This window comes from Platalea leucorodia (genome assembly GCF_965183815.1).
Source record: "Platalea leucorodia genome assembly, chromosome: 1".
Lineage (NCBI taxonomy): Eukaryota > Metazoa > Chordata > Aves > Pelecaniformes > Threskiornithidae > Platalea > Platalea leucorodia.
The window spans coordinates 52,036,614-52,049,636 of record NC_138823.1 but is presented as its reverse complement, the minus strand read 5'-3'; positions in this window follow the sequence as shown (position 1 = coordinate 52,049,636).

Sequence of the window (13,023 nt, the reverse complement as noted above, 5' to 3'; positions counted from 1 at the left end):
AGAAGATTGGATCTTGGCACCCTAAAAAAGAAGATAAAGTAACTCACATGTGCTGACAAAACTCAAGAGCTGAGGGTTTAACCCCTGCTGCTGCAGTGAAGAAACTGGAAGTAGTAGATTGCTCCTGCAAGGAGATATAACCCCTCCCTCCCCTCTGCTCTCACCCCAAAATAGCCACCACCTATCTATTTCCTTGACCTTTTACGGACGAGCAGCTAGATATCTGGCTGCACAGGGGAAGCAGCAATTGTCTGCGTGGGCAACAAGCACGCGCGGTCCCTTCCAGCACAGACATTCAGGCAGCAGGACCCTTGCCAGCCCAGTTTATAAAACAGCGGAACCGATTTCATCCCTCAATTCTGTGTGCCCCCACACAATAAACAGAGACAGTTCTTTGAAGAATCCTAAAACATAAAACCTAAAAAGCAACAAATCAATGAAAGAAGAAAGCACAACAGGACAAATTCTTCCCTCACCTACACTGAGATCATCCATTTCGGGCTGGAAAATAATTTTATGCATTTCATTAGTCAAATATTTTGTACCTTAATATATAACGAGGAAGTCTGCTTAAATAGCAGCAGAGCCTAGATCAATACCTCGGATGTGGTTTAATACCTTATACTTTTGTTTCAGTCCCTTTTAAAGCATAACTCAGATATGAGTCCCTGATATTTGTTAGAACTAATCATATTCCTGTATTTGCTTGAATATGAGCCAGGAGCGAACTACAGACATGAGTGTCAGAAAAAATATATGACCGGAGGTACATATACACTGTTTGTTCACTATTCCATACCTACTTTAAATTGCCTGGGGTGGGGGAAGGTGTTCTCTCAGATTTGCATTTAGCTCACACATTTTCATGTACTGAATTCTAAAGGGGTTTGTTAGACAGTATTCTTTGCTGTCTTTTAGGTTCCTATTTGCTGCCATTTTACAGAGCGTACTGTCTGGTCCTGACTGTCCATGAGTCAGCCCAGTTATATATAAGAAGGTAGGTGGAGAGTCTGTGTTTGGGCCAGGTAGGGGGAGTGATGCTTACCCAGTTAGGTTTGGCTAGAAATGGACTGTCAGGGTTTTTTTTCCTTATAAATGTGGTTTTGTTAATTCTACAGGGTGCATCAGAGTTATTTTCCACAGTGTTGGGCCAAACAAAGAAGGGCCTCACCAGCATGTTCTGATTTTGCATTTCTAGATGTTTACCTAAGAAGAAAACCACATTGCTGATTTGCAAATAGAAACACTCAAGGCCTCCACACTATACAAGTAGATCCATTTTATTACTCTAGATCAAGCTCCAATTATCTTACTTTTGAAAAAGCATCCATTAAAATATGATTTATTTCCTAAAGAAGAAAATACTGGGAGAACTTGCACAAGGGATGGTGGGGAAGTCCCTTTTAGATACCTGAATTACATAGCACCCAATTCATTTAGACACTTCATCTGTACAAGCACCAGTTTTAGAGGAGATGCTCCAGGTCAGGCTTCCAAACATTTCTGCCCACTTTGTGCTAACCATGGAATACAAATGAACCTCACCCAAGGGATATGAGCAAGTTTCAATAGATTAACTTAGGTCTCAGCTACACAGGGTAACCACTACCAGGTGGACTAGGGAACGCCATCAGAGTTCACTAGTTAGTCCACTTTGAAAGTACGATACACTTACACTTATTACAAGTGTTTGTTCAGAAAGGACTAGGGCAAAGTAACTACAGTGCTGTAAATTCACAACTTAGCTTACTTATCTCTAATCTTCCTATGTCAGACACACTGATTAAAGATGAGATTTTAAACTGATTGCACTGATCAAATCCAAGAAGTTGTCTGATCACTGAAGTTCACATTCCAACTAGACTTCCTGGCTTAGCTTAGCCGATTAGGAATAGAAATCAATGTAAGTGGCTGCAGATGAATTTTGTGTAGCTTAACTGAATCATTTAAAAAGCCCTTCTACACTGAAATCCTGTAGTATCTGTTTTCTCAGACAGCATGACTCAGAACCCTGAGGAGCTATCAGCTGGATTCTGGTCTTCTCTGAGGTCAAGGCTTGGGTAAAGACTACCTGAGCCGTCAGTCCTGACACAACTGCCTTCTGTCAGGAGCTTATGGAAGTACCAGAAAAACTATGCTTTCCTTAAGGCAAATTCCCACTTCCCTTGGAATTTTCAGAAGCTTATAAGTACTTAGAGAAACAACAATACTTACATTGTGTCTGTATTGTACCTCTTTTTTTGATCACTAGAGCATTGAAAATACTGTGGTGTTATGCACAGCACAGTAACCACAGTGCAAAAAGAAACTTGACCGGCACCATGTAACGAAGAATCACTTCAAAGTTTAAATCTTTCCTGTGCAGGTGAAGAGTTTATGTTTTAGCTATACAGCTTTCCTGAGGGAGGAAAATAAATCTAACACAAAAGACATTGTTAAATCACAATTACCTTTTCTGTGTTTGTTTTTTTTTTTCAGTTGATCCCATCTCTTCAGTGATAAACAAGCTGGGAATGAGGAAAATGTATTGTGTCGTTTCTAGAATTAGTCCAGTAATGCTCTTACATTGTAGCTGTAAGTCCATTATACAGTTTCCTCATGAAATTAAGACCTGAACCACATTCATCTCATATTAAATAAGGTTTTGGTTACTGTGCATGTGTTAGTTTCCCAAAAGTTTGATCCCTTTCATATATTGAAAAAGTCTAAGCATGTGCCCCCTCAGACATGCTACCACTTATGGTTTTGTTTTAAAATGAAATATACGTTTTGTTTAAAAAATAATCCTGTGGGCCCCTCTCTCTTGCCTGCCCTGCCAAGGTTTGCCAGTACTGCAGCTACCCTAATACAGGGTTTGTGGGGCTGTGCTATTATATTAATGTAACAATTTTTGTTTAAAAGTTCCTTTTGCTAAAGTATAGAAATTTTAACCAGATTATTTCACTGATACCCTCCACCAAGAAACAGACACTTTCATCGGCACAACTGGGAGACAATGGCAAACTTGGCTTCTGGGTAAATCAAGAAGGGGAGCGACAGCCTCTTTGCCATTCACGAGAGTCAGGGCTCCAGCTGTGTGCTTCAGAGGAAGGTGGACAGAAGCTCTGCAGAGAGCTGTGCTGCGGGAAGGCACTACCGCACCTTCTCCCACCTCCCGCGGCTCTTCCCCTCCCTCTGCCAGAAGGTACCTCCTCCTGGGATTGCCCAGAAGGTAGCTAATCTATATTTTTAAACAGGATAAAGAAGAAATACTGGATAAGGCATAAAAACAACCCCTTCTGTTCATCCCATTTCAATAATGTTGCCATACTGGTGTGAACTTTTTCCTTTTAAAGTCCTGAGAGAGCTGACAACAGGTTAAGCGATGAAGATATGACTCTGTTGTAGCTGCTGAATATAAACAACTGACCATAGATGACAGAAGTTGAAGAAATGAGAGAGGCAGAGGAGGAGATCAGATGAAACAAGTAGGCCCAATTCATCTCCCTGTTAGTTACATTAATTTTAACAGAAATTAATTTAGTTCAGTGTGATTAAGCCAAGACATAAATAACTGCTCAGACACACAAGTGGGGACAGTGGATACCTATTAGAGGTCACAAAATTGAATTTAATGTAAGAAACAATGACAAATAAGACGAAAAAAAAGGCTCTCAAAAGTCAGAGGACCTTTTCTCTTCATAAAAAGAGCAAATAAAGGAATATGAGAAAAGAACCAATTTTTTTTTTTTTATGGATATTCATAAGAAACACAAAACATCATTGTTAAGGAATCAGACATAAGAGCTATATAAATATCAGTTTCCCCGTGTTTTCTCTAGGTTACGCAGTTGTTCTGAGAGTGCCTGCTTTTGAAACAGCAGCAGTTAACTTCAGATTCATGGCGCCTTGTAATTTCAATATATTGTAGCTTGCAAAGTGGATTAAAAAGCTATTTTGGAGATTGATGAAGCAAGACTGGTCTTATTCTATGTATTCTAGATACACATTAGTAGCCCTTGACAAATTACTGTCATTTAGCCTTAGAAGCGCTGTCACTAAGGAAGCAAAAGAGCAAAGTAGGATGAAGTGCATTTCATTGAAAATGTTCTTATGATTCCTCTTTTCTGACATGCAAGACAGTACCTCAACCCGTTTCGAGACAAAAGGACACATCTGACACATAGTGTTACCTGGCAGGCAAGAGGCATGATGGAAAAACCCTACAATGCAGCTGGGGAGTCTGCCACTTAATGGGTTTATCTGAGCACGAGGCATTGCTAAACAGTATGCTTTCCTGCTTATTGCAATGGGATGCTGCTAGACTTCTCCCACGGAATCAAATTCACCAGAGGTAGATGGTCACTGGATTACAGCCGGCTAGTGATCTGCTGGATGATGTGCTGAACTGATGCAAGCATGCTTATGGTTCAAGTCACAGGCTGAAGGTCAAAGCTGGAGGCTTGATGGGTCTGTGTCTTGATTTGCTGCTTTTATCATGCAAGGCCTGGAAGGGATTCTCGGGTTACAATAAAGCATGGTCCTGTATTCTCTGTATTGACTAGCACTGCAGGGGAAACTCAAGTTTATTTCCTCCTTGCTTCAAAAGGCAAGTAGCACCCTTAACAGCTCAAGCCAGAAACATACAGGAACAGTAATTTTTTAAAAAGATTGTTTGATTATTTTATCATAGAAAAAAGGTAGCATAAGAGGATTAAAAATCTGGCTTCAGTAAAGTCATTAGCAAAGCTCCTTCTAACGTCAAAAGTTCAGAATTTTACCTGACAGATATTAATTGCAAAAGTCTGCTTTTCTTTTGAAAAGTTGGAACCTACATTTACTTCCATCTAGTATTTTCCCAATACTCTCCTGCTCTTGCTGTTTCTAAGTACAAGAAACATGAAAAACTGCTGAACAAAAAGTAACAGAACGTAAGACTGGTTGGGTTTCTCTTGATGTTCTGAATTATGAAGATGCTTAATAACAAAGTGGTATTTTAAGTTTCTATCAAAAGATATTTTCTCACTAATACTCAAAGCACCGGAAAGCAACAAATACATATTCTTTTTTTTAAAAAAATAGACCTAGTGAATAATCTTGGGAATTTTTAGTGAGTCTTTCTTCAGTAACAGCTTGATTTAAACTATTATTACATTTAGCAATGTGAAACACAAAGAGAAACCTAATATGCTAAGGACATTTCAGCAAGCCTCCTGTGAGAGAACACTAGCTCCTTATTAAAACTATCCGGTGTAAACAGATAGTAAAACAGCAGATAAATGAGTCGTAGATAATTTACTTGGATTTTCCAAGGTCTTTGACAAAGGACTGCGGAAGAGACTGTAAGTACAAGCTAAATCACCATGAGGTGACAAAGTAATTCTCATGGTTAAAAAAACTGAAGATGTAGGAGACAAAACGGAGAAATAAAATATCTAATGTCAGCATGGGAAAAGATAACTGTGAGGTCCCTGATATTCCATGCTTCTATGTCTCCACATAGGAAGCGTGTTGCTTAATACACTATCATCCGAAAAAGAAGATAAATAACAGAAAAATATTTATTATTCAGACCCCCAAACAATTACAGCAATGCCACTTCTGGTTCCTGGTTTATAACTCTCTTTGTAGCAAATACCTTTCTGTAAAGATTAATCTCCACAAAAAAGGCAAAGTATTCCTAAATGTCTGTAGGAGGATAAGCTGCAATGCTTCATAATAATAATTCAAACCCGGTCAAATACAGACAATAGACAAGAAGAAATACTTTAGTCTGCGTCAGTCTTTTCTGAAATAAGTAGAAACCAATCACTCCCTATGTAAGAGTGTGCTGGAAAGGACTATTTGTACAGAGGACTTCTTTGTATTAGACAAAAATGGAAGTTCCAGCCATTTGTGCAATCTCATTCCAGAGTAACTAACTATTCCAGTGTAATGGTCTGAGATGCTTCTGCTACTTTCTGTTTGTATTTCCTTTCTTTCCCTCCTCCTCTCTGAGAGCAGAAGGCAATGCTGGAATTTCCTAGGAATTAATTCTTCTCTTACATTTCCTCACAACATTCCTGTAGCATTACAGCCCATAGGGAGACCTCTCTACATCCAAAAGTTCACAAAACTGATTTCCCTTCTTGAAATACTGAATGGGATCAACTGTTAAAGACAGTCTTGAGAATTGTGGAGAAAGAGGTAGTCTGACACCAAGAATAACAACATTTCAAGGCTTCTTCCTCTCAGAGAAAAATAGCCAGGCTTTTATACTAGGCTTACTCTTGTAGTGAGAGTAGTGATAGTTCTCTTGTAATTTTTTTTTGATATCTTGCCAGCGCCCAGCCCTGCTGTCTCAGCTGAGGTAAATGAGAAATTGTTGTCATCAGCAAATTAGTTGCAACAAATTCTAAACCTGTTCTTGCTCAGAAAAGCATCAAAAAATGCTTTAGGTTGCATCCTTTGGCTCACTTGGAGGCATTTTTCTCTAGCTAGCCTCTAGGTCAGAAATAAACTGCTGCTACCTCTCTTCCGTATCCAAGGCAAGACTTGGCCTATTTTTCAATATGCCCTTTATGAACCAATGGCCTCCCTGTCCTTACACTGCTACACAACCAGCCGAGAGGAGAGAGATATTACCTAACTCTGATAGGGGTGTGGGGGCATCTGAATTTGTTTGTGAAAGTACTGAGCAGCTTTTGATAGCTACGGGGAGGTATGTTGTAAACTCTCTGTAATGAATACTTGTAGACATGAATGTTTGTGCATACCTTCACTATAAGAACAAGTTGAAGCCTGCGCCATTCAGATTGTCTTACTTTTCAGAATTGCACCTCTCTGAGCCTCTTCTCCTCAAGAAGATTTTATGTGATCATTGTATAAATTGGAAGAGTTCACAGATAAGCATTATGTGACTTTTCTTGACTGAAGCTGGAGATGACAAACAACTTATAATTTATTCTCAATTGGAAAAGCATTTAATAATAGGTTTGATTTGAAGAAGCATTCATCTGTAAGATACTTTTACTGCAAATTATATTTGAAATAAGAGAGGATTTACTAATTTAGATAATTATACTGCCTTCTTCAGGAGGAAAAGTAATCTGTCTCACAGAGAACTCCGAGCAAGTCTGATACTACAATATTTATTTGTTATATGTATTTTTAGAACTGTCATGAGTTATAAGGCTGAGAACAACAGTCAAGTGATGTTTATCCAAGAATGTATTGGTACATACAATGACTTCTTTGTCCTATACTTTTCTTTTTTACTTATGAAAAATTAAATATCTGTAACTTGTGAAAGTTAATGTAAAAGCCTAATTTAAGGTCTCAACCCTGCCAGCAACCCTATATGAGAAGCCCCTACTGATGAGAAGACCCTGCTGAATCTGCAAGTTGTGTACACAATGGTTTTGGTTTGGGGGAGCAAGAGGCTGGAGATGAGAAAAAGTGTTCAAACTCTTGTTTAAGCTACCAAGTCAAAGGAAGAGATAGTAAAGATCCCTGTTACCCTATACTCTTCAGACTCCAGTAAACAGTTATATGGCAAGGCCAATGCCTTTTACAGGCCCACCATCAGATTCACTACAACGCTCCAGGTTTAATCTGGAGAAAAGGTATCAAGAAAGCTGTCATTTATTCTATCCATTCAAAAATGGTCATAATGTTCTTTCCTCAGCCCTGGTGTTGCCATGATGAGCTCAGAATGCAGGACGTAAAATTTCAGACAGTATCTTTTATGAGACCAGCTGACATAGTTGGAAGGTGTATACCAGCATTGAAGCACACCAGCCCTCCTTAAGCCTACTATGCAAGCAGAACCTTTTCCACAATGTATAGCCTAACAGCTATTTTGGGTGGTAATTTACCTGTGTTAATCAGTTACACAGTTTATCCAGTTATGTGACACTCATAAAAACAAACTGTAGGCAGACATAGTACATTCACATTGGACAGGGATTTACAGTTCAAGATGTAGTGCCTGTAGAAAGCGCTTTGGAGTCTTTAAAAACTTCCAATTTTATATGGCACCAAGACTGTGGCATATCCAGGACCCAATGTCTCCATCACATTTGGCACTGATGCCCAATTATTCAGTATAGCCTACTGAATCACCAAAACCACTTCCTGCAGCGGACTTTTTGTAAATCTCTTATCCAAGTATTGACCAAGCCCAGCCCTGCTTCATTGTATCAGATCATAGCCTAAGGTGGTGTGACTGCAAGCACAAACAGCGTACATCTGTCATTTCAGCTCAGTTAGTAATCCAGTTGCCTTCTTCACAATTAAGCCTTCCTTTCAAGGCTGTCATAAGATGTAGTCTTATAAGAATGGTTACTTTCCTGTAGTAAAATAATCTGAGTAGAGTATATTCAAGTACCAGCATTTTTTCATTCACGTATTGTGGTCAATGATGAAAAAACTGCCCATGTTGCACAACACTAGTTGAATTTGATGGTAACTTCCTGTTCTGACCACTAGTTGTCTAGTAACTATTATTAAAATGGGTAAGTAAGAAATGATCTAAAAAAGGATAAAAAGGATACCACTGTGGGATCATTTCATGAACAAACACAGGTTTCTCCAGTTACTCAGAGCTTTTGACAACAATAAAGCCGATTTATTCAAGCCTGAGTGTTTCAATTTAGGTGCCTAAATAAAAAAATAAAGGAAACTTGCCTAAGCATAGGTTTAGCACACTTATTGTATGTATCCATGACACATTTCCAGAAGTGTTAAACTTCTACAACTCCTACTGATTTTAGGCAACATCTCTGACAATCACAGCAGGAGATCTAAAAGTTATGATCTATATTTGTATTTGAAAAAAAAAAAAAGTAATAAGTTTACACAGATGCAGGCTTCTGTTGGGGCATATCCTGATCCCTGCCTACAGCTTGAATAACTATGCTATATGTAGGACTGACGTGCAAGTATTCTTGCCCCCCAGCCATGAACAAGAAGCAGCACAGCTGCTGCTGCAGCCCATGTGCTATTGTAACAGGGCAGCTGCTGTACCCTTCGGAGAAGCAGGGTGTTGCCTCACAAGTAGTTCCTCAGGGTTATGGACGCGTGTCCCATACACTCTGTGTTCTCTGACCTGTTTCACCTTGAAATATCCTGTGTAGTAATTCAGGGTGAGCTTGCACTGACCTAGGGCTCCACTGAAGTCACAAGGTGGATATTCCACGTGCAAGTTCCCAGTGTCCTGTCTCCCACCTGTAGCAAAGCTATGCTGAATCCTATACATACGTTAGGTATACTTAAACACCTAGAGCAGGACTGGAAATAAATCTGAATTAGAGCATAATTTGGGGTTTTTTTTTAGCTGGTCACACTGAAGATTTGGTGTTATTTGATTATAATAAGTCTGTACGGTTAGTGTTATAAAAAAAGGTTTTCTCTTTCCTGTTTCTCTTTGTACTTATGCTGGGCAAGACCTCTAGCCCAGTGCATCTGCATATAAAATGAAAGAAAATTTATAACAATAAGATCTTGCTACACTTAACAAGGATGTATCACTCCCCCACCCCTCAGTAAATTATTTTGCTGGAGGCTACATCATTCTCTCTGAGTAGTATGTTGAGAGTTGACAGAGGCGTGAATAATTCACGGTGTATGAAGCCTCCCTGAGCCGAGCTGAGCTGCAGCATGTTGGGCCGGCCTTTGATGCAGACTGGTTGGGCAGGTTCCTGGGCGCCCCGGGAACCGGTCTGACGGGCCTGTTATGCCAACAAATTCTGGTATGATTCCATGCTCTCCAGAATGCAGAAACCTGCCCAGCCAGTTAAATGAAAGGCATATTAGGTTATCCATTGCACATTGTATATATCTTAGGTGCAGCAGATCTCCTCTCGGCATTCTCTAGTGTGGTCCACAGTGGCTTCCTCATCTTACTTACACTTGAGGTTTATAGCTGGAGGGGAAGTCAATAGTAAATATTTATCACCCCGATCAAGAACAGAACTTTTCACAATTCAAACAGAAGGGTGAGTTTTGAAAGTCTTTCTTTAAAATTAATTTAAGATAACCTTAAGCAAAAATTTCTCTTATGCTTGAAGTGGTATAATGGCTATCTCCTTAATGTGTCTGAGTACTGCCAGTCTCTATGGTGCTTGTTGACAGGATTTTTGTGAGTGCAGCTTTTTGACCCTTCTGTGTGCAGCTCAACATCATCAGCTCTGTCTGCAAGAGTATTTACTGGAGAGACGGTTCAATGAACTAAGCATGGGAGTGAGAGAGAGAAACTCCACTGCCAATGACTTAGTATTTTGAGCAGGTCACTTAAGTACTGCCTGTTGGTCTTCTCTTTATTACAGTGTTCTTATAATCCCTGTCTCGTAACAGCACTGTTGTGACAAGGCATAGTGCCATTACAGTAAGATGTGTGGTTACTAATTCTTGCCAGACTAACTTTTTTAATTGCTCAATTTTATGGAGTGAGTTAATTAAATCTAGATTTATATAATCAGAATTGGCTTCATGGTAAGATAAGAAACATACTTGTAATTCTTACTGCCTTCTTTCTATACCCTTATTAGAAATTTACCTGTTTAGAATGAGTAACAGTGGTGGCAATGGTAACAAAAAGCAGTTCTAATCATAAAGAGTAGGCAGACCTGAAAGTTGTACCTGCATCTGCAACTGAATCCATTCACAGGTTCTGTGTCAAATAAGAAAAATTAAACAGTGTGAAAACAAAAGCTGTGGAATCTGGTAACTGATTAACTACTGGAGCACAGAAGTACTTGCTGAGCTGAATAGAAAGGAATGAAGACAGGTTTTGTCATGCCTGTTAGGACAAAATAACTCTTTAACTTAAGTAAATGTGAATCTTCTCGCCATCTGTATAATTACATTTTTGAAAACCCTCACATAGCTACTTCCATCTCCCTGGAAATCTTAATTTTGTCTACCTTTAAGTGAAACAATTACTGTTCTCTTTCATGATGTAAAAAAAAGAAATAAGAATCCCCAGTGGACATAAACCACTAGATACAAAAATATCTATACAGGATTATGTAAGACTTTATGGTAGTCACATAACAGGAAGCTTCAATTATGGAGGTGTTTACTGCCAGCTATTTCCAGGTTGATGCAAAAATGAACATTATTATTCTTTTGTAGAGTGACAATAAAAAGGCCTCTTGAGAAGCTTAAAACCTCAATAAAGAGCAGATTGAAATGACCTGCTCATTACCAACATTGTATCTGTGTGTAAATTTTTTTTTCAATGTGGGAAAATGGAAAAGAACATAGGGAAAGTTTTGTACTCTCACAGAAGCTAAAAATATTCATCAGGAAAAAACATTTAATTTTCATCATCTCTGTTGATTTTGCTATCAAATATGGAAGGAAAACTTCCTACAGAATAAACCATTTTCAAAAGAAAAAATTATAGCTGGCTGAACTGTATCGTTTGCACAGGGATTGTCTATAGAGCCTATAAAATGATACAAGAGAGCTTTGATTTCTAAAGCTACAGGGTTTTAACACAGCACATTTTTAAGATTCAAACCAAATAAATCAGTTTTTCAAAATACTGCTTGCCATCCTCTCTCTCTCCAGTTTGCGTGTTCTGTTTTATTTGGGTTTTCCTCAGCTGCTTTTTTTTAGGGGGCAGGAGGGGCAGGGGCCATTGTCTGGGGATTTTTTTCTCAAAAGGTAAGTAAAGTATTATTTCCCATATGTTGTTTCTCTTTTGCTTGTTTTGCTGTCCTGAATTCTTGTCGTTCACTACAGTAAAAGGTAGGTGGCATGATTCTGTGCACAGACCTGTAAACTTTTGCTTCAGCCTTCCAAGCCTGAAACAGCCCTCCAAGGCTGAGACAAACATGCATAACTACTCAGACTATTCACGTTAACCTGAGAAACATCAGTAGGAGCAAAACATTTCCGCATGCAACTAACACAAATAGGTGCTGTTGCTTAGAGTCTGAGGACCAGGAACACTGCACTGGGGTCCTGCAACAGCATCCCTCAGGTTGCTTTTTTTTTCCCTCCATCAAGGCTCTCTAAAAGACCTGAGAGTTTCAGTTGAATAAATCCTGTCTGTTTCCGACTACAGATGAGGAGCAGTGAAAGCACTTCAAAGAAGAGGGTTTCTTAAAGTGAACAATGTTACTGGCATCAGGGAATTTGATCTTGGCTCGATTTCAAAAGTGGCTAGGCAAGCAGCTTGAGAAGAATCAAATTCAACTAACTAGTGGGGGTGATGGAGTGGCTCCTCCCTATTTTTCCAGAGAAAGCAGCTACCTGTGCGAGCCAGCAGTGGTGTGCTCTGTGTGCCCCCCCCAGCTGTAAGAAATCATACCATTCAGAGGACTGCCAGTTCCCACACTCCCAGTTCAAATCCCGTTTAGGTAGCAGCTCAACTGTGCCACATGCTCTTATTTGCTGCATCTGAAGTTGGGCTCCTTTGATGTCCTCATTGGCAACTGCAACATAAAGTTCATTAAATGAACATGACTAGAGAGTTAAGCAATATATTTATCCCTCAATGCAGATCTGCAAGTCAAGGAGGTTGTGAGCACACTGCCCATGTATGTGTATGTGCAATCTACTAAATCTCATGAGAATAAATAAGGACTTCACTATTATATATATATGTATATATATATTTATATATACAGCGAAAGAGTGATATATTTACCACTGTGTTTAAAGCAATTAAAATATTTAAATTGGAGTTCCTCAGTGTAATTCAAAGCTGGTTTTAATCTCTGCATCTAAATTTAAGATAACAGAAGCAAAAAATGTAAGCTTTCTGCTAATCTCTTTTAACCCTATTCTGTATGCATATGCAGGGAGCTAGGTCACCTTCTGCTACCTGAATGGCTAGAAACACTGATGCAGCCTCTGTACTACCCCCCAAAAAGGGGGCGGGGAGAATTAAAGGCTATTTTTCATTTTATCTGTGCTGCAACATTGCAGTACTCTTACAAGAGAAATTCAGTCATTAGTTCAGTTGGTGGTAAATAGTCCAGTCATCAAGAAGGAAGGCATTACCACTAAAGTGTAATTGAAAATCAACAGCTTCAAATACTATTAGTAAGA